Source organism: Paramisgurnus dabryanus, chromosome 6 (genome assembly GCF_030506205.2).
Source record: "Paramisgurnus dabryanus chromosome 6, PD_genome_1.1, whole genome shotgun sequence".
Classification (NCBI taxonomy): Eukaryota; Metazoa; Chordata; class Actinopteri; order Cypriniformes; family Cobitidae; genus Paramisgurnus; species Paramisgurnus dabryanus.
The window spans coordinates 6416702-6439143 of NC_133342.1; the positions used below are offsets into that span (position 1 = coordinate 6416702).

Below are 22442 nucleotides of genomic sequence, written 5' to 3' on the forward strand. Positions count from 1 at the left end.
TATTCAATGTTTAAATTGCACATTACTTAAATAAAATGTCCCAGTAAAATAAAACCAGTATAAAATAAAACCAATAAAAGGAGAAAATCTGACTTTTTCTATGTTTAAGTGTTATAATTCAGGGCTGGACTGGGACAAAAATCAGCCCTGGACTTCATCCAGACTGGCCCACTATGCACGCACACACAAGCACACATCTGCATGTAAAATTACTGAATAAATTGAGTTTATTTACTTTCAAAACTAAGAAAAGAACTTTGAATATAATAAACAAAGAAAATGCAAATGATTTTATCAGGCTTTATTGTAAATATCTAAAGGTTCTAATTTATGTGCTGCTTATTATTCAAATAGAAATATTAATGCTTAGGGTACACAATTTCTGCTGTAACTATATATCATGAGGTGCAACATCACTGCCAGGGCCTACAAAAGAAGCTTAATAAACAGTTTACTTTTCTCTGGAACTTTGTCAATGATTACATCAGAGTCAAGTGAGAAAAGGATGTCCGTCTCTGTTGCCATCAACATAAAAGCTTCCAAGTGCTCCTGTGAGAGCTTGCTTCTGAGTCTGGTTTTAATGAACTTAAGTGTTGAAACTGTGAGTTTACAGGCAACCTGAGTGATTGACAGGGTGAGCAGGAACTTGTATGCCAGATCTAGGAGGTGGTAGCCATTTGACATCAGATTGAACCTCCCAAGAATCTGATAGCAACAGAGTAGACATTCATTACATGAGGAACACTCCTTGCATCTGATTTCAACCCCCTCATCTTCGGTCTTGTCTTCCAATGTTTTGATCTTGTTCTCATCTGGCTGATACATTTTCAATTCTTCCAACTGTAGAACAAAATTTCTAAATTCACATTGTAAATTCTCAGCAGTTGCTTCACTGTCAAACCTCAACAGACATTTGCTAAGCTCTCGATGGTGGAAGAGAGGACGTCTTTAACTGAGTGAAGTTCCTGAGGTCTAGAAATGCAAGGTCAGCATAGAGTCTTCCATAACCCAGAAACCTCATGTGCTGTGTCTCAGCAGCTGTGTCCATGATCTGATTATGGACTGTAACTTCATAAACCTTTTCTGGTTTTGTGACCGTTTCATCATGAGGAATCTCTCCAGGCCTGGTTGTCTTCTTCCTCCTCCTTTTTGATGTTAATGCAGACTCAACTTCCAGCTCTATCTCTTTGTCTTGCTCCTGCAATTTTTCATTTGGCCACAGAACAAATTTCTCTTTGGCTGCATTGACCGAGATAAAGTCTCTTGACATGCTTTTTAGGCTTTCATGTGTTGCCATAACCATTCTGTGGGCAGACAGTGATATCTGCTCAAATATTCTGAGGAAGGTTTGTGCTGTCAGTATCATCTCATACATCTCATATAAGCAGAGCCTCAACAAATCCTTGTGCTTGAACGCGAGCATTTGCTTTCATGGTCATATCCTCTTGTATGAGACAATTATCTGGATTTCAAATAATCCAAACACTTTCTGAAGAGTATTATCTTTGGCCAACCACCTTGTCTTGCCAATTGGTAAGAGTCACCTCTGGTGCTTGTCTTGGCTCTCACTTTCCCACACATTCATCCTTTTGTATGACCCGCAGAACAACACATCAATATCATTGAGAACTGCAAACAGTGAACCACTTTCTATTACTGTTTGGGTTGTGTCGGCCAGAACTAGGTTGAGTACAGGCTCATAAAACCAAACATGCACTTGATTTGACATCTGCGTAGAAAAGCCTTTGTACCGGCCTTGCATATTAGATGCACCATCTGTAGGATGTCCGATGCACTTGCTCAAATTCAAATTGAGCTTCTCAGTAAAGCTCTGAAACAAGACTGACAAAATATTGTCCAATCGATTCCTTACTTCCTTACACAATGCTCATAACCCTTTCGTAAATTTTGTCTTTTTCCCTCTCTTCTCTGTCCTCTGTACTCTCATCTCCTCTCTCTTCTTCACATTCTTCTCCTGCCTCATGCCCTCTCTCCTCTCCACTCTCCTCTAATATGGACCTACTGGCCCTAGCCTGAGAATAAAACACAGATGATGTCACAAACACACAAAATTACAACACAAAGGGCCCTATTTTAACGATCTTAGCGCATCGTCTAAAGCGCACGGCGCACGGTCTAAATGGGCGTGTCCGATGCCACTTTTGCTATTTTAACAACGGGAAAAATGGTTTGTGCGCCGAGCGCAGGCAGTGCCGGTCTTTCCTATACGCAAAGTACGCAATTTGCATAGGGCCCCGCACCACTAGAGGGCCCCCTTGATCTCAGAATTATTTAAAACCATTATATCAAAGAAAAATTATTATTATGTTTAATGAAAACAAGACGCTATAATTTAAATAATTTGCAAACTTCCGAATTTGTGCGGGTTTTTAAAAATACTTAATGATTTCTTAAATCACTGATATGTACTCGGACAACATGCAGGCAGTTTCTCAATCCGAAGGCTGCAGCCTTCAGAGGTCACATTTGTAGGCTGCATATGCGTCATAAAAACGTATTTTAGAATATTAACAATTATAATGTTGACTATTATTCTTAGTTAATGGTTAATTGTTATATTATGCTTATGACTTGCAAATGAAATGCTTATTTAACTTAAATAAATCAGGCTTGATGACGTATGCAGCGCGCATATGCGACATGATCCGGAGGTTGCAGCCTTCAAATTTAGAAACGGCCGCGTACATGACGCAGAAGAGTGATTTGGTAACGATGCGCATATTATATGCCCACCATTGATTTAAAACAAAGACAAAGCTATCCGTCTGGAGCAGAATAAAGGGGAAAAAACGTGAAGCAAGGGAACAAGATAAAGGATTTGCGCGAGCAGATTAAGTCAATGTAAAGACACGCGTCCTAGCATGGGGCGATTCAAATGACGCGAATTGGGTGACGCAATTGCCGCGAAAACACGCGCTTTTTCCTTTGAACTTCAAGAACGCGCTCTCGTGCAGGATAATTTGACGAGAGAGAGAGAGAGAGAGAGAGAGAGAGAGAGAGAGAGAGAGAGAGAGAGAGAGAGAGAGAGGTAAGAATGGTGCCCACGTCGAGAAAACTTAATAGAAGACTTGAAATTTGTAAAGGATTAAAGTATATGTCACTCGTTTAATTACAGTATGTTAACTGGATAACACTGGATATAACTCATTGTATAGATAATAAAATAATGTATTTTGATTACACAAATCAAACCTAACTATATGATTGTAGCTGCTGACCAGCATAGGGAATCTCTATGGCTAATTTCTAAGACATGTTGCTGATACAGTACTGTGTGTTGTACCTTATCTTGTTAATTGAGTCTTTTTGGGCATCTTATGCCTAGAATTATTCAAGGAGATTGATTCTTTTAACTTCCTTTAAAGTTTGATCAGTTGTGCATAATGACATGTGCAACAAATGGATATAGGGTGTCAAACTCATAGATTTGCAATATTTAAAATCAGACACTATTTTTAAAATATTTGGGGTCAACCTCTGTGACAGCTTTAAAGGGACACTTCACCCATTTGCATTAAGCTTTGTATAGTTAGAACTCCAGTCATGTTTTTGAATGGTAATGCATCATTTCCTCAGTTGCCGCTGAGACTGGAGAAATACAGATTTCAGTGTTGCACATCCTTCTTTCAATGATGTAAAAATCATCATTTTGCATCATTGAAAGAAGGAAGTGCAATGTCTTTGTTGAGGGAATGAGACTACAAACACCCCTTTTCTCTGTAAAATTCTAAATGTATGTTACATTTCAACTACAAATATAACACTTTCAATAAAGATTAATGTTTCTATTGGTGAAATGCTCTTTTAAAGCTGAAACTTATCAAATCCTATCAGAGGTCCAGAATGTCATTGAAACACACCAGTGGCTTTGCTGTCATCAGTATTAAACATGTTACCCCTCGAAGTACCCCTCCCCACAGAGCCCCCCCCCCACATAACAAATCCCAATTTAACCCCTGTGTATTAACAGTATGTATTTATATGTAATTTAATTTGATTCATTACATTCATTTAGATCAGGTTAATTTTTAAGTGCTTCTCACAACACATTTTAAATCAAAACAACTTATCAGCAAATACATGTTTCATGTTATAATCAGCAAGTTTATCAGTCAGGGTTTCAAAGTAATGTGCATATGGGAATATTATACAGCTATAAGATAATACACTATGTGGTTAGTTAACAACTAACTAACAGCAACATTGACTGGGTTTTACCCAGATAGCACAGGTACGTCTGTGAGATGTCTGGTAAAGATCTGGAGATCTGGAATACATCTGGTGTGTAAAAACATCTTATAAAGGAAAAGAGCTGCTTTACATACATTCTAAATCAAAAACGTCTTGCAGACATCTTCAATATGTCTATATGACATCTTTTAGGAGACGTCTCACAGACGTATTGCAGATGAGAAAACAATTTAAATAAGACATCTTGCAGATGTAAACGCAGACATCAAATAGACGTCTCCAAGATGTATGTGTGCTATGCTATAAGGGTCTGAATGCACTGACAGAGGGCCCCTCACAAAGCTTTGCTTAGGGCCCCCCAGCATCTAGGACCGGCACTGAGCGCAGGGTCGAAAAGGGTTGTACATATTTTCCTAATGAGTAATGGGTGTGTTTTGGGCGTAACGTGCAGTAAACCAATGAGAGACTCAGCTATCATCCCCTTTAAAAGCCAGTTGCGCTGTCGCTGTGTGTAATCCCTATTTAGATAACGGACCTTGTAAACTGAAGAACTAAGCGGAGGAAGAAGGCCACCAGTTTAAGAATAATGTTTAAAAAGTGTTGTTTTCATTTTTATTGAATTTTTTATTATTAAAACCTTTAAAAGCCTTTTTCATTTTCTTAGTCATAGAAGTACAAATATCAGGCTTTGAATTGCTGTCCTAAATGTATTGATATCTTACATAATCAATGTAATCGCATAAAATGATTTGCAAATATGCAAGAAAAGGTTTGTTTTCTTAAAATACAAACAAAAGATCTTTTGTTTTCTTTATCTTTTGTTTGTATTTTAAGAAAACAAACCTTTTCTTGCATATTTTCATTTTTATTGAATTTTTTATTATTAAAACCTTTAAAAGCCTTTTTCATTTTCTTAGTCATAGAAGTACAAATATCAGGCTTTGAATTGCTGTCCTAAATGTATTGATATCTTACATAATCAATGTAATCGCATAAAATGATTTGCAAATATGCAAGAAAAGGTTTGTTTTCTTAAAATACAAACAAAAGATAAAGGATTTACAAACGCGCAGAGAGCCGAAGCGTTTCAGCACTAGAACAGCGCCATATGGCCGGGATTTTTTACAAAGCATTATTTAAAATGTTTCTCATCTTACCATATCCACAGGTACAGTGTCATCATGTACAATAAATCCGTAAGATAGCATTTAAAAACGTTTAAAAATAGATGCATTTGTTTAAAGCAAAGCATTTATTTACTTACCAGACTGCAGGTGAAGCAGCTCTTTGCGCCTTCTAACGTCTCATAATCGGTCCTCATTTATGTCCAATAAACTCAATAATAATCTTTTACATTCAATTCTTTAATCTTTCATATTTAAAAGTGTTTTTGTGCTGCTGCCATTCATGTATGTGATAAGCAAACCTGCGTTGTCGTCCCGTTTAGGCGCATATTACTAATGCGCTCTTTAAATAACAAAAAACACTATTGCGCCATTGACTTTAGACTTTAGACCAGGTTTTTGTTGGTCAATGGCGTAGTCTATTTTAGTTGCCTCAAAATAGCAACGCGCCAACAATGCGCCTGAACACACCTCGTTTTCAGACCAGAATGCCCATGGGCGCAAAAGGGGGCGCAAATGCATTTGATATTTAAACAACGTGGCGCTAAACGTGAAAATTATAATTGCGCAGGGTGGAAACTAGCAAAAGACACTTGCGTCGCGCATTGCGCTGCATTGCGCCGGGTGTAAGATAAAGCCCAAAATGTTCTAAACACTGCACCAAAAAAAAAAAAAAAAACATTTGACGGTGTTTCATGTTCTTACCCAGGGCTGAAAGATTCTATGTACAGTATCTTTGATTTTTTGTTTTCTCATTTCTATGTAAAGCACTTTGAATGACCTCTGTGTATGAAATGTGCTATACAAATAAACTTGCCTTGCCTTGCCTAAATATGTAATACAGTGCACATATTTAGCAAAATACTCCTTTCTATGGTTATTTTTCTCATCTAACCTGCTATGGTCTTTAAATGGCTTTCTTGAGGTAAATGTAATGTTCAATGACATAATTGTTCATAATTGTATATGGCATATATAGCTTTGAGTAAGTTGTACTGTATCTTTAAACAAAAGTAACGGATGATCGGTTTATTTGAACTGAGGCGCTAAAGCGATCTGTCACATCATATTTTCTAGCGCCAAAACAGTATTGTATGAATTACGTAATAAAATGGACAGAACCTGAGAGCTGAGAATTTTAAATGTCATTTATATAGATCAGTGAGTGGTGGCCTATTACAGCGGGAATTTTTTTATTTTTTTTATTTTATAAAAGTTTCACAAAATGCCTTCCAATAAAATGTTCTTCAAAAAATATATAAACATAGAAATATATTAAACAAAAGAACAGACCCTCTGCTTTCAAACGAACACTAAACAAACAAAACGGTGGAAAACAGTTTCATCCTTTCTATATTGTTCTCCGTTTATAAACTTTTACAGGTATTTAATATTTTTTTTAGCAAAAATCTGAAATAATTGCATTTTTGTGAAGGAATTTTGTTAGAGATCAATTTCAGAATGATTATCAAAACACAAATAGATTTTAAAATTAGTAAATAAAATATTGTTTTCATTTTTTCATAAATTGGGTCTAGTGGCACCATTTTGTGGATAATTGTGGGATTTGCAGATTAACAAAACAATTCTTCAGAAACACGTTTTTATGCAAATGTTTTTTTCTTTGACGAGATAACTTGTCAATGGCAGGGAAAAAGTTATAGGTCCCATTCTTTCTATGTTTTTGAAGCTTTGATTGTATTTGCAGTGCGCAGTATAACATGTGTTCATGTTTCACACAATTTACTTATCTCTAAAGCGCTGTTTTCACTGTCCTAAAAACAGTCTGATGTCTTCCTTGTTCTATGAAGTCTCTTCTTCAGAAATATGTAACGCGTTCTGATTGTGTAGTTTGTTTAGTGTGTTGTGATTCTGTAAGACAATTTCCTGAATAAAGATAGCCCCTCCCCAATGGACACAGCATGAGTTCGCCATATGAGCCCGGGAAAACAACTCTCCAAGATTCACAGTGGACTTCCTACCGAGAGCACATTTGGTTTTCAAAGATCACACCTTAGGGCGTCATACATTTCTATTCTCATGCTCTCAAAGCAAACTGTTTATGAAATGCCACATTCTACATGCACAAAGAATCTAAATCTGCTTATTTGTTTCTATTGAAATATTTCATTGCAAGTGGTTACAATGGTCTCACTCCTATAACAACATAATTCAATGTTAAAGTATAGGTGAAACTTCATTCAATGTTGATAGACACCTCCCATTCTAAGCATAAACCAATCACCCACTGTATAAAAAAAATTAAGGACAGCCCTTAGTTTTACAACAACCAATCAGTACCAAACTCCTATACGCTTTGTTTTCTGGTTATTTAAGGAGATGTGTAGAAGACTCAGGCGGGACTTTCGATATCTAGAAATGCACCCCCATGATGCTGTATCCTTGATATAGCATCATGTATTTTCATTTTATTTTGAGGAATCTGTAACCAGATCTTCATCTCCTTACCAGGTATGCAATGGTTTTTTGATTGTTTCGTATTTGAATTGGAATGTAAATTGGCTTCTGAATTAAGTTTTACCTACCTGGTTTATAAATTGTTACGTTTGCATTTATTCTGCCTTACTCTGAATTATTGACTACAAGTAAATTAATGTATCCTTTGTTACCGCAAATCTATGACCAGGATTAAGTAGGTGTATTGTCTGCCATTTTGTGTTTTGGTTATTTGGTCTGACGAACCACTTACTCTTAATAGGGTTAAGTTTGGCGTATCGTCTGCCTTTTACTATTTTGGTTTGATGAACCACTTACTCTTAATAGGGTTAAGTTTGGCGTATCGTCTGCCTTTTACTATTTTGGTCTGACGAACCACTTACCCTTAATCAATAGGGTTAAGTTAGGCGCATCGTCTGCCTTTTCATTATATTATTTTTTGGTTTGACAAACCACTTACTCTTTATCAATAGAGTAAAGTTTGGCGCATCGTCTGCCTTTTCGTTATATTATTTTGGTTTGACGAACCACTTAATCTTTATCAATAGAGTAAAGTTTGACGCATCGTCTGCCTTTTTCGTTATATTATTTTGGTCTGACGAACCACTTAATTTTAACTATATGGTTTATATAAAGTAATGACCATAAAAATATGGCTTTGCAAGCTATTATAATGTGATCTTATTTTTTCTACAGTTCAAAAACAAAATTTAACAGGAATTTAATATTAGATTTGATAATCCCATAAAATAAAAGCCTAAAGCTTTTAAAATACGGTATTTTAAGTAATGTTATGTAACTTTTTTTGTGTTTTACATCTAAAAATCTGTACTTTGACAGATATTTCTTGTGGATGTAATTGATAATGTTTTGAATTTACCAAAGAATACTGTGTAAAAAAGAAGACTTCATTTAATTGTATCATTTTAAGGTATTTCTGCAATAATATCCAGTTTATATGCAGATTTATTCATTTCTTTTACATTCTACAGACATTTTTTTATGGGATTTTCTTTTCATTCTTCAGTAGTGGAACTGTAAAAATATAGAACTTTCACGGTAAATATCTGTATTTTATTCCGTAGAATAACTTAAGGTTTTTTACTGTAATTTGAAGGTAAGTGTTTGGCAACTTTACTGCCAGACTTTTTACAGTTTTTTTACGATTGTTTTTTTTTACATGTATTTACCTTAAATTTAAGGTTTCATATTAAAAAAACATATAGTTGTCTTAATTTTAAATATGTGATTTTTTTGTATTTTTACATAGAATTCAATGTAATTTAACATTCAAGCCAATTAAAAATAAGAATAATCCTGTAAAAAAACTATGATTTCTCATTAAGTGAAATTACAGTTTATTCATTTTATTTTATGGTTAATGTTTTTAATAAAAGTTTTTTTCTTTATTTTAATGACATTTACACTTAATGTAAAAAAACAAAAAATTTCAGTAAAATAATACAGTATATTTCTGTGAAAAAAAATATTTTTTACAGTGTACAGGGTTAAGCATTGACGAATCGACTGCCATTAATTATAAGGTCTGACGAACTTCTTAACTCTTGATTAGTTGTATGGTCGAGTTTGTGATCGTGAACCTGCAGCAGCTGATGCAAGGATTCTAAGCGACAATTGAGATCCACTTGAACGAGTCAATAGAACAATGAGTTAAATAGAATGATCAAACGTTTATCCAAATTCTATATTTACATCAATTTGATTCATATTACAATACGTTTCATATCTTTGGAGTCAGATATTAAGTTGCGTTAATATTACGATCCTTCTGCCATGACGTTTGGTTACCATCGTTGGGCCAAACGGATGGATATATTTTAATTTTCCCCTTACAATTCGACAGCAGCTTAGCTTCCCCTTAGCTTAGCTGGCGACTGATGTATTCCTGTGGGCGGAGTTTAGTCAAAAACTGTTCTACTGGCGTTATTAATTCAGGAAGTAGAGGGCTGTAGTCCAAACCGGCCGTTCGCTGTAGGCTTTGAAAGGGGAATTCTGTTAAAGAAAATATATCGCCTGGCAGTGAGCTTTGAGCTTTAGCATTTTACAGGTATTATTAATGCTATTATAGCAAGATTACACACTAACTAAAGTTTGAAAAATGGGATCAGAAAGAACGTGACCTTTAAATGTCTGTCTCACGTCAGCAGTCAGGCCGGCCCTGCTGACATCTTCACTTAAAGCAACACTATGTAGTTTCCATGTAAAAATGACTTACAGCTCCCCCGTGTGGTTGAAAAGCGCAACAGTGCCTGGTATCAGACACTCTTCTGCAGGCAGGGGGAGGGGCGGGGCTGTGTGCTCTACCCTCCACCGCCACTTTCAGAGTGTGCTTGTAGCAGCTAGGAGGCTGCTCAGGTTGCAGCAACAGTACAATTTGTCCAGTAAAAAGTTGTTCTATCACTGAAATAATTTTAGAGACATTATTTACAAGTAAAAAAACTACACTTTAAGTGTTTTGCGGTCCTTCCAGCAAATAATTCATTTATCTTGACACATTTGGTGGACTCTGCCTCAAGTGCTTGTCGTTTTCTCTCTCTCAACTTCCTGGCCCCTCCTTTACGCTTAGAGATTTTATTCTTTAACTTATTGAATTTTGTTGCACATCATCACATCGCTGCAGTTGTAAAGCTAGAACTTGATTCTGATTGGCAAATGCTCAGTGAACGTGTCACCATGACGTGTTCACTGGCAAATCAGAATCAAGTTTGTGTGCTTGTGTGTTCATCACAGGTTTAGAGCTGTCAGTCTCGCTGCTCCCATCAGCTTCATGCGGCTTCATGAGAGAGACACATAAGCCCGGAATTGGACTATACAACAATATACTTACGAATATATTTATGATTAATAATGATTTAAAATCAAAATACATAACGCAGCGGCCCAACCAGAACGCGGCCCACAAATTAAAGTAAGCTTTTAGAAATTATTTTACTTCTGAATTCTAATTTATATTATATAATATTATAAAATGATGCTATAAATAACACAAAACAGTCTACGTTACCATGTTTTTAAGACATTCCCTAATATCGTGATTTTTTTAAAGGAGCTACCTTGCAGTATCATGTAAATACTGTGGTATACAATAAATGTAGGGTGATGAAGGATCTTCTGGCAAAATGTTGATCATTTGTGTTGTTATGTTGCCCTCTTTTAACAATCTACACACCTCCCACCTATGACACTAAGACCCGGATTCACAGACAAGACTTCAGCAAACTCCAGACTAAAATGCATGTTTGTGCTGTTCTTATGGAAAAATCATGGTCACATTTACAAAACACAGTACATATTTGTAATACCTCTGCATTTTCTCTCAAATTGCCTTTATTATTTGCAAAGCGTTTTCTGTTTGTTTGCAAGTCAAGTTTTCCCTTTGCAAAGCAGATTGAGTTTGTTTGCAAAATGCTGGATTTGTTTGTAAAATTTTGGCACAAAATTCGCTCCATACGTTCTAACTGAAAACAACTTACACTTTTAGTGCCATTGTTTTGTGTCGTACTGCACACCAGTAGACTCCTGAGACACATTTAAACTAAAAACTACTTAAATGTCATCATTAACTAAAGCTTATTCCTGACTTAATCTCTGTCTGTAAAACCAGGCCATGTCTTTTTGAACATTATAGGAGCTTATGTTTGTTTTGATGAATTCATTTAAAAATGTGTATAATCGATTATCTGTAGTTTAAACTTCTATTTACTTACTTTTCTTCCAGATGTGAATTGTATGTGTAAATATCTCACCACTAGACAAACACTCACACTGGCTTGGATGCTGAATCAGTTTAGTGACAAACATCAGAGGGATTTGATCTGTTATTCTCTTATTTCACCACAAAATTCAACTCGTATTTATGCATTTATGACAGAGCATTTTTACAAAAGTTTGGCTACTCGAGACTGTGACTTTCTGTATGAGACTGACATCTAGTGGACTTGTTTATTATATGACTGACACGACTGTTTGCACACGTTTCATAAACACAACCAGGAAATACTTTTGAGTTCAGGGAAAGTGAAACTGATTTCGGGCTGTTGTTGTTTAGTTTTATTGTTTGTAAGTAAATACGGTGAAATGGCAGAAGCCAGTATTTCAGTGGTCCAGGATCAGTTCATCTGTTCAATCTGTCTGGATTTACTGAAGGATCCAGTGACCATTCCCTGTGGACACAGTTACTGTATGAGCTGTATTACAGACTGCTGGGATCAGAAGAGAGACTACAGCTGCCCTCAGTGCAGACAAACCTTCAAGACAAGACCTGTTTTAAATAAAAACACCATGCTGACTGAAGTGGTGGAGAAACTGAAGAAGACAAAACTCCAAACTGATCGACCTTCTCCCAGTTATGATGAAGCTGGAGATGTGAAGTGTGACGTCTGTACTGAGAGAAAACACAAAGCTGTCAAGTCCTGTCTGGTGTGTCTGAACTCTTACTGTCAAAATCATTTTAAACTTCATGAAGAACTTCACTCAGGAAAGAGACACAAAGTGACAGACGCCACTGGACGACTTCAGCTGATGATCTGCCCTCAACATGAGAAACTTTTAGAGATTTACTGTAAAACTGATCAGCTCTGTATATGTTATCTGTGTATGGTGGGGAAGCACAAAAATCACAACACTATACCAGCTAAAGAAGAGAGGACTAAGAAACAGGTACTGTAAGAGATGAAAGCACTGAGTGATGTGTTAATGTGAACAGATCTGAGTTAATCAGGTAAAGAAATCACTCTAACGTACATTTTATCTGTTTAATCATTATTTCAACATCCAACAGAAAGAACTGAAAGAGATGCAGAGAAAATACCAGCAGAGAATCCAGGAGAGCCAGAAGAAGCTTCAGGAGCTTAGAGATGCTGTGAAGACTCATAAGGTGAGTTTTGATCAGAAGAACAACTGCTGTCTGCTGTTTCAGATCTGTTTCAGACTCAGTTAGGACTCTCATCCAATCAGTCAGTGAGGAGTTCAGTGCTGGATGACTTTCACTGAAGTCCACTGTGGGTAACAGACTGTGTGATGTACCAGTAAGAGCTGAGTGAATGCTGCTGATTCTAATGCTCCTCTCTCTGTGTGTCCTAACAGCGCTCTGCACAGACAGCAGTGGACGACACTGAGAGGATCTTTACTCAACTGATCCAAACCATTGAGAGAAGACGATCTGAGGTGACACAGCTGATCAGAGATCAGGAAAAGACTGCAGTGAGTGAAGCTGAAGGACTCTTGAAGCGACTGGAGCAGGAGATTGATGATCTGAGGAGGAGAGACGCTGAGCTGGAGCAGCTTTCACACACAGATGATCACATCCATTTCCTCCAGGTAACAGAGATCTGAAAAACACAACAGTGATCTTTAGGATGTGAAGAGCATGTTTTACTCAGATGATATTTTCTATGAAATGTTTCAGTGTCATCAGTTTATGTTTGTGTTGTTTGTCTTTGTGTTTGTGTAGAGTTTTCAGTCTCTCTCTGTTCCTCCTGGATCTTCAGACTCACTCAGCATCACTGTCAGCTCTCTCATCTCTTTTGATGATGTAAGAAAATCTGTGTCTCATCTGAGAGAGAAACTGGAGGATTTCTGTAGAGAAGAGATAGAGAAGATTTGTGATAAAGGTAAAGCACTCTCTTATATCATGTAAAAATAATATTATATTTTGTAGAAATAGAGAGAAAATCACTCACTGATTCTGAATGAATATTTTTTCAACATAGTTTTTCGTGAACCTGAGACCAGGGAGCAGTTCCTAAAATGTGAGTCAAAATAAACATTAAATAAACACACTGATGCTGATAAAGACATGAACAGTGATAATCTGCATTTCAGTCATTTTAAACTCCTCTATAATGATACTCATGAATCAAACTGAATGTGCAGAATAAACAGAAAATAAATAACTGTGCTCACCCACAATGAAACATAACTGTGAGATCAAATAGCAGTTTATAAATCAAGTTTCTTATTTTATATTCAAATCTTATAATTTAAAATAAGTTTTTCTATACACAAAAATTATCTAAACTTAAATGAAATTATAACAAAACAGGATGATGAATATAAAAGTAAAACAATCAGATTAGAATTTGTCTATAGTGTAAATGATCTCTGTTAACATTGACAGTCCTCAGACTTGAAGTTTTATTTTAATTATATAAATGTACAATTTTACATTCAAATAATGTTTTTGATTTGTCTCCATCAGATTATCATCACTTCACTGCAGATCCAAAAACAGCACATAAACGTCTCTGTCTGTCTGAGGGGAACAGAGTGATTACTAAAACTGACACAGTCCAGCCGTATCCTCATCATCCAGACAGATTTGATGTTTGTCGTCAGGTGTTGTGTAGTGAGAGTTTGAGTGGACGCTGTTACTGGGAGGTTGAGTGGGATGGTGTGGTGTTTATATCAGTGTCATATAAGAGCATCAGCAGGAACACTGCATGAAAAGTGGAATTTTCGCCAGAATGTGGCACTGTAGATTGTTGTGAAACTCCAAGTATACGACTGCGCATGACAATTTGCAGCCAACACCGAAAACTGCCATAAGTTGTCAGAAGTTGACGTGGGTCTTGCTCTGAAGTTGTCCCCCCTTCCCCTAATTCTAGGGGAGGCTTTAACATGTAAATGAACATGCTGTGAGCTATACAAATGCAAATGAGGGTAGCAGCTGGGGGAGTTTTAATCAGGTGACATTCTGAGAGGTTTTAAACTTTGATTTTAATAAAATCTCTGGTATCAGTATAGCCAAATTACAAACTCTTAAATTGTAGCTTGAATTGATTTATTTTCAAAGTATGCTACACTGTTAACCCAGATATTGTCTTAATGATATAAACATTACTTAATATTTTGAGTTTTGGACATATACTTAAAAATATATTATACCCATAATCCTTTGTCCCTGAATATTATGATTATTTAAGCTTTTTTACAGAATTAAGAACTAATAAGAACTTTAACTACTTAAATATTTGTTAAAATGTCATAGAGGTTTTTTGCTCTAATATTATTCATGTTGTTTAGTTTTAAATGATAAATTACCATTTTTGTTAATGAAAGTCACCATTCAGGTGATCAGTGTTTATTGACATAAACAGCACATTGTATTGTATTTTTCGCAGTTTTGTGTGTGTTTCAGTGGAGAATCAAGTTTATTCAATGACTGACTTATTCATGAGTTTTGTATTATAATACCATTTATAACACTAAGAGAATTATAATTCTAAATTAATTAAAAATAGAAAATCTTTCAACTCAGTTAACTAAGCGGAGATGTTGGACAGAGTAATTCAAAATCATCTTTAACTCTTTCACCGCCAGCGTTTTTAAAAAAAGTTGCCAGCCAGCGCCAGCGTTTTTCATGATTTTCACCAAAGTTTAATGCCTTCCAGAAAATGTTCTTCTTTAAATATATAAACATACAATATACCAAATGAAAGAACAGACCCTCTGCTTTCAAACAAAAAAAACCGTTTCATCCTACCTTTAGTGGTTCTTTTGCAATCAGCTTTTGAATATGGGTAGGTTTTTGCAAAAACACCATATTTTGAGCAAAAAGCAGAAATAATTCCATTTTTATGACGGACTTTTCATAGAGATCCCATTCAGAGCGATCTTTAAAACAGACACGGACATGCAGCAGCTTGGCATAGGGCAATACTTCCGGTTTTAAAAAGTTGCGGAAGGGCGCCACCTGGTGGATAATAGCGGTATTGCGGAAAGACGGAATATCTCGTCATTGGCGGGGAAGCGTTTTCTCTTAATTGACGAGAAATCTCGTCAATGGCGGGGAAAGAGTTAAGTTTAATGACAATCATTTATCAAAATATTTTCTTCATCATTTATCACAATACTATCAAAATATTTTTCCCTAATTTTTTTTAAACTATCCCTTTAAGTAGATTCAGTTTGTCCAGGCCAACAGTATATATGAATATCTCTGTATGTCATTAGCAATAACCAATGTTAGGTAAAAAAAAAGATACACAAAACAATTTATTTCAACAATTTTAATTGTTTTAACAGAGTTTTAATCAGGCTCAATTTGTGCATTCTATGCAAACAACATCAAACAACAAAATGTCTGTCTGGAAGGGAATGAAGCAAGGAAACTTGTGCAATTACATCACAGCTCAAATACTGTGCATAGTGGCATGACTACAGTTATTGAATTCACATACTGGTAATCCTGCCATACTTGTCCATCATATACATCTCCTAACACACCCTTTGGCATTTCCCGCTTTCGCCTTTCATCTAATTTCTCTTCAAATCCAAGTCTTTTAACAAGTCCTCCCAGAGACTGCACAACACTCTTGTATCAGTAAGAACGTATTGGATGGACATACTCTTCACTGCTCAAATATGTAGTCTTGCTTAGCAAGGCAGAGCCACATTTCTTCCTTAATGCAGACCTCTGCTGTGGGTGATTATAGAATGGGATGTGACCACAAGTCCTGCAAACCTTTGTACCATCCCATCTGAGCTCATAGGTTTCAGTAAGCATGTACACTGTCATACATTTTGGACAACCCACATACTGTAAGAAGTCGTCACGGAGGATACCAGTCAATTTCATCATGCCCAAAAGTTTCATTAACAAGTGTTCTGGTTTTTCACTTCTGGCCTGATCACTTCCATGCTCCTCCCCATCTTGTATGTGAGGATAGGGTTCACTCTGCCCCTCAGCAAGGATTTCCCCCTCTTCATCCACATAGTCATCCTATGAAATTTTAAAGGACATATTTAAAACACATGCAATGCACATACTCAGCACCACCATTAGACCATTAGAGATGGAAAAGCCCATCGTTAATATGGCCATTTGAGATTGAAAAGTCCATCATGAATGTGGCCATTTGAGATTGAAAAGTCCATCATAAATGTGGCCATTTGAGATTGAAAAGCCCATCGTTAATATGGTCATTTGAGATTGAAAAGAACATAATATGTTCATTTCTCATCAATAGGGCCATTTGAGTATGAAAAGATTTGAAAACTGTAGTTGAAAAAGATCATGTGCATCTCAAACAGCTAGCTTTAGTGCAATGAACCAGTTAAGTACTTTGTGGGAACTTCGTCCACTTCAACTTCATTTTAGGATTTTTTAATACTTTATAAAGTGTGTTTATACTTTAGTTGCTTTCATTAGTTAACTAACAGAAATTTAAGAGTGGAAAACAATCATGTGGGTGAAAATTGTTAGGTTTTCCCATTTCAGCTCTGGATTAGCATGTATTGAACTTTATACTAGTATATCCAAATGTAATTTCATGCTTACCACACAACAAGAGATGTCCAGGAAAAGACGAATGCTTTGGTCATCTGCTGTTTCGTCTGAAAAACAACAAACAGAAGATAACGTTATGCATTATAACGCGATATTCCTATTCAATTATAATTTACTATTAAAATAACAACAACAGTGATAATCAACCACATTTAACTCCAACGTTTTTGTTTAACTTGTTGATTTTATTTTACTTTACTTGTTGATATGTTTTAGTATTGTTTAAAATGATAACATACGTAAAGCAAGCCAAGCTTATATAAAAAATATGTATTTATGCTCACCGTTGTCTGAACTGAAATTCGCTGGGTGCGTTTCTTCAAATTCTTCAATCACTTCTTTTTCTGGGTCCTCGGAGTGCATTTCACTTTCACCAATCTCTCTAACTCCAGTAAAGTTATCTTCCGGGTCTTTACACATGACGGGACATCACTCACAGCGGATTCATGACTGGGTAGCAGCAGGCTCTGTACGTTATCTGACGTAGCCCTTTTGGATTTTTTTCTCCCAAACTCCATTTTTTAAATAGCGCTTTCTGTGGTCAAAATACTGTGTATGACACACTTCAGTGTTGCAATGTTTACAGAAGCGCCGAGGTCGTTTCTTCAGTCTTGGGACTTACATCTTTCAACTGACAGCACACTGTGTTGATTTCACACAGAGCTTCCGGCACATCGCGTTTGTTGTTTATATCATACGCATGCGCACACGTCTCACAAGATTTTCCTTATATCAATAACCTCGCATGTGATTGGAGGAGCCCGACAGGCTTCTCGCCTTCGTCCAATCATGTGCGAGGTCATGGTCACGGCTCACACAGCAGTGTCGACAAGCGTAACAGACGTTGGTTTGGTGTTTGTAACTCTCCAAGAAGAGCAGACGGGTGCACAATCCCAAGATTGCGGTAAGAATAATTTTATGTATAAGCATATTTTTTGAAGTAGCCCAAGCTGTGTGTTTTATAACTAAGAGGTGTTTTTTGTCTTGTAACTTACAGGAGGCTGTACGGCGTCTCTGAGGCACACTGCAGGCGCTATGAACCAGAGCAAAGGTAACGTTACGATTTAAAGAATATGTTTTTATTCTTGTATAAGGAAATAGATACGTTAATAGATCCGAGCTTAAACCCACACATTTTGTTTTCACAGACTAACGTCGCCTCATATCAAAGCCGTGACCTCCGATTTGCTTGGGGCTATTTCAGCAAGTCCAGATTTACTGCTGAGAATGACGACATTGTTTGTAAGTATAACTTCTAATGTTTTTCCTCATTTCTTGTTTAATTATACCGTGACTCTTTTTATTAATACCAGTCTCATTTAATTGTTTTCCAGCTGCCCGTAAGACGTGTTATGAGTCGGTACGCCGGAGTTTCAGATACAAACAACCTGAACTCGCATCGCAGGCGGAAAATGCGAAAAGTTTAGCTCGGAGTCGATCCAGAAGAAAAATGGTAAGATTTATTATATTAGATCAGTTTTTTGTCAATGTGAGTATTTTTCAGGTCACTTATTGTCCTTATTGATTGTATTACAGTTGCTGGAAGCGAGACGAAGTGTGTTGGCTGAGGATGAGATGGACATTTGGAAGTGCGCCACCATAGATCTCATATCTGATGAGGAATACGGCATTGTTGGCGGGGTGTCTGGATGGATTGTGCGGCCACCGCCCTCTCGCAGCCTGGAACTCTCCGAGCTCTGTGCCACGCTGCAATCCAGATTAGAGGCGATACCAAAGTACCGGGCAACTCACCATATACGCGTGAGACTTTTTTACAACGTTTTTGAGGTTGTTTTTCAACACTTTGAAAAAGATTTTTAGGGATCTTTCCCGAACATCTTAGGCACTTTTTGACGTGTTTGGAGTACAATATAAGAGACATTATGCTGCTTTGTACATAGTTGTGTGTTTATAAATAAAGCTCTTTCTTTGAATAAACAGCTGTGTGTTTATAAATAAACCTCTTTGTTTTCTCTTATATTCCTTGATGTTGTGAATAATGTAGTACATAGCACAATGACGTTAATATATAAAAAATGATAACATAAATTATTTATTATTATTATTATTGGGGTTTACATTTATAATGAGCCAGGGTGCCCAATAACCCCCCTCTTTAGAGTAACGGCCCGACTTGAATTTACTCACTCGGTATTGGCTGAAGCCACTACTTTTAAACAAGAAAAATCCCTTGTGATTGGCTTGAAGTCATCTGCCAACCATTCACGGGGGATTTTACTTGTTTAAAAGTTGTGGCTTCAGCCAATACTGAGTGATTACATTCAAGTGGGCCGTTACTCTAGTTTTGCTGCTATTCACATGCTAATTAGGCCAGAGACGCTCTAACTGGCCGGCAGAGGTTTCGCTGCTATTCATATGCTAATTAGAGGCATTGCACCCGCGCGGGGCTCTCCACCTACATCATGGTTCGTTTATGACAATTTGTGACACAGACAAACGCGAAGCTCGCTGCTGGTAAATTGAGGAAAGCTGCCGAAAATTCGGGAGATTTTCGGGAGCCTACAGGCGCTTACGGGGACGAAAATCCCACTTTTCATGCAGTGGAAGGGACGGGGTGATGAGTGTTGGTTTGGACGTAATGATCAGTCCTGGAGATTGCGCTGCTCTGACTTCAGTTGTTTATTCCTGCACAATAACATTGAGACTGAACTCCCTGTAGTGTCCAGATCTTCTAGAATAGGAGTTTATGTGGATCACAGTTCAGGATCTCTGTCCTTCTACAGCGTCTCTGACACAATGACCCTCATCCACAGAGTCAACACCACATTCACTGAACCTCTCTATCCTGGGTTTAATGTTCGTGGATCAGTAAAACTGTGTGATATTTAAGCAATATCGCTCGAGTAGGAATGTGATATAGCTCTATATCATCACGGCTGTGATTAGGCCAGAGGCACGAGGCCGTAGGCAATCACAGCCGTGATGATATAGAGCTATATCACACGACTCCGAGAGCGATATTGCTTTTATACAACAGTTCGACGGCACACGTTTGAAAAACGAAAACTAGAATACAACAACGGAGTTATTTTAAAAGCCTCTTTGTTTGGGAACTACTTAATCCGCCACAGATTTGAGGGCGGCCAGAATGACAGGTAAAACTTTCGGCTGCTTTGAAGCTCATAACAACTCAATGGACGGAAAAGCCGTTACTTTATATTACCGTTTCTTGGTCACAAAGTGTAGTTTTAAGATTAGTTCAGTCGAGAATGTATATGTATTATATTTAAATCTGCAGTCGATTAGTAAAGATAGCGCCTGTTTGAACGTTTGCTTAGTGAGATTCGGTACGAATGAGAACCAAAGCATGAGCGGACGTCAGTGTTCACTCGCCCAGCTGACCACCGCCCTCTCTGGGCTACATCTCTGACATGGATTCCCTGGCTCTCATGTTGGCCTTGTTTGTTTATGATCGTCAAAATGAGATCAAATCAGCAGTATTTGGTGTCATGATCAAACTATTACTTGTTTTTTTATTCATATTTAGTGTCTTTTGTGTTGTTATTGTTTTGGCGCAAGGTAAAAGTTAATAAAACTATACTTGTATAACGTTACTATTGCTTTCTTATTTATTTTTAACGCGATACGATCACTCGATTATTATTATTAAACTTTGTTGTCAGTACTATACAAAACGGTGTCAGAGAGATGTTTTTGCATGCTGCTTATAAATATACCAGTGGCGATATCTCATAACATGTTTTAATAGTCACGTCACGATAAAGTAAATGATCAATGTCCACATTTAAAAGCTGCGGTGCTTACCTGCAGTTCCACTGTGTTTTCGCGTTCTGATAAAAGATATAGCTCCAGAAAAAAACGAGTGTTTATATTCCTCTTTCCAAGTGTTAATCGTCCACACGATGTGACAATACATTTCTCCCATTAACTTTAACGTAACATCCAAGAGCGCTGATCTTTGACGGAATAATAACCGATTGGGGATTCACAGACTGATTTATGAGCTAGTGAACTAATGAGACACACGGAGAGTGATTCAAAACAGCGCGTCTGTGTTTTTCCATTCAGAGATGAGCCTGCTTAGGACCTCCATTCACTAGGTGGCGGAATAATACGGAAGGTGAAGCGGTTACAGTGCCGTTATCAGCACAATATCGCATAGCCCTTAGCCAATCAGATTCGAGAACCAGAAAGAACTGTTGTATAAAACAATATAGATGATACAGAGAGTCTACAAATAATTTCTTAATGAAGTCTGAACATGATGAATCAACAACAAAGAAATAATAAGTATTTCATTTTCTAATCAGCAATTTCAAATAATTGATTGTAATGTTATATTTTAATAATTGTATTTTGTCCTGTCAAACAGAAGTAGCTGTTCAGTAATTATTCACAGTTAATATTATTCATCTACAGCCGTGCATTCTTTTATGTGTAGAAACCACTATAAATAAAATGTTGTACAAGCCACTAAAATGTATGGGTCTGAATTAGAAATTAATCTCAAATCACTTATTTTTAAGACAAACATTTAATTTTGACATTTAGTTTGACATAAGTTTAATCCAAAGTATACACTGCAAAAAATGATGTGTAAATTTTTAACACATTGTGCGTGTCATGCTATTTAAGGCGTTATTTTTTGATGTTAAAATAAATGAAAGGGACAACACCAGGGGCGTGTCTAGAGGGGGGGCATGGGGTGGCACCACCCCCCCTGGAATATGATTGGGGCCCCCCTGGTGCCCCCCTCCAATCTCATTGGGCCAGCTAGATTTACTGTCAACCTGAAAATACCCACCGCACCATTGGACCAGAGAGCTGTCAATTACTGTTTGATTTGAGACTCGCGCGAACGCTAAGAAGAAGAAGCAGCATAGTAGTTGCGCATTTTTAAAACAGGAGAAAAGAGACACCACGACACCCACCGCACCATTGGACCAGTTGCCAATCACTGTTTGATTTGAGACTCGTGCGAACACGTAGAAGGAGCGGGCGCCACGCCACAGACTCAACACAAGTGTTGGGTAAGTTACTCAAAAAAAGTAATCCACTACAAATTACTAATTACTACTTTAAAATTTTAATTTGATTACATTACTGATTACTACATGCAAAAAGTAATCTAATTACTAATTACTTTACTTTTAAGTTACTTTGACAACATCAAATGTAAAAAACTACAAAGTGAAACTGTCAGAAACAAGGACAGATAAACCCAAACGCAGTGTTAATGTGAAAATGTTTCTTTACTATTTAAAACGGCTTCATTCGCCGTTGCAAGCGCTCAGAAGCGCCTCTCTTGGCGCGCACGTTTTCTCACTGCTGCGTGCGGAACCTCGACAGTGCCTCTC

At 37.0% G+C, this 22442-nt stretch overlaps 1 long non-coding RNA gene and 1 pseudogene across 1 annotated transcript; both read left to right on the plus strand.

Moving 5' to 3' along the window:
* The first annotated feature begins 11843 nt into the window (after positions 1-11843).
* Positions 11844-21903, plus strand: LOC135744115 (E3 ubiquitin/ISG15 ligase TRIM25-like; annotated as a pseudogene).
* LOC135744116 (uncharacterized) lies at positions 17993-18872 on the plus strand. Its single transcript, XR_010530669.1, has 5 exons — positions 17993-18007; positions 18101-18154; positions 18252-18345; positions 18438-18556; positions 18640-18872. It is a non-coding gene; the product is annotated as an uncharacterized lncRNA (long non-coding RNA).
* Positions 21904-22442: the final 539 nt, after the last annotated feature.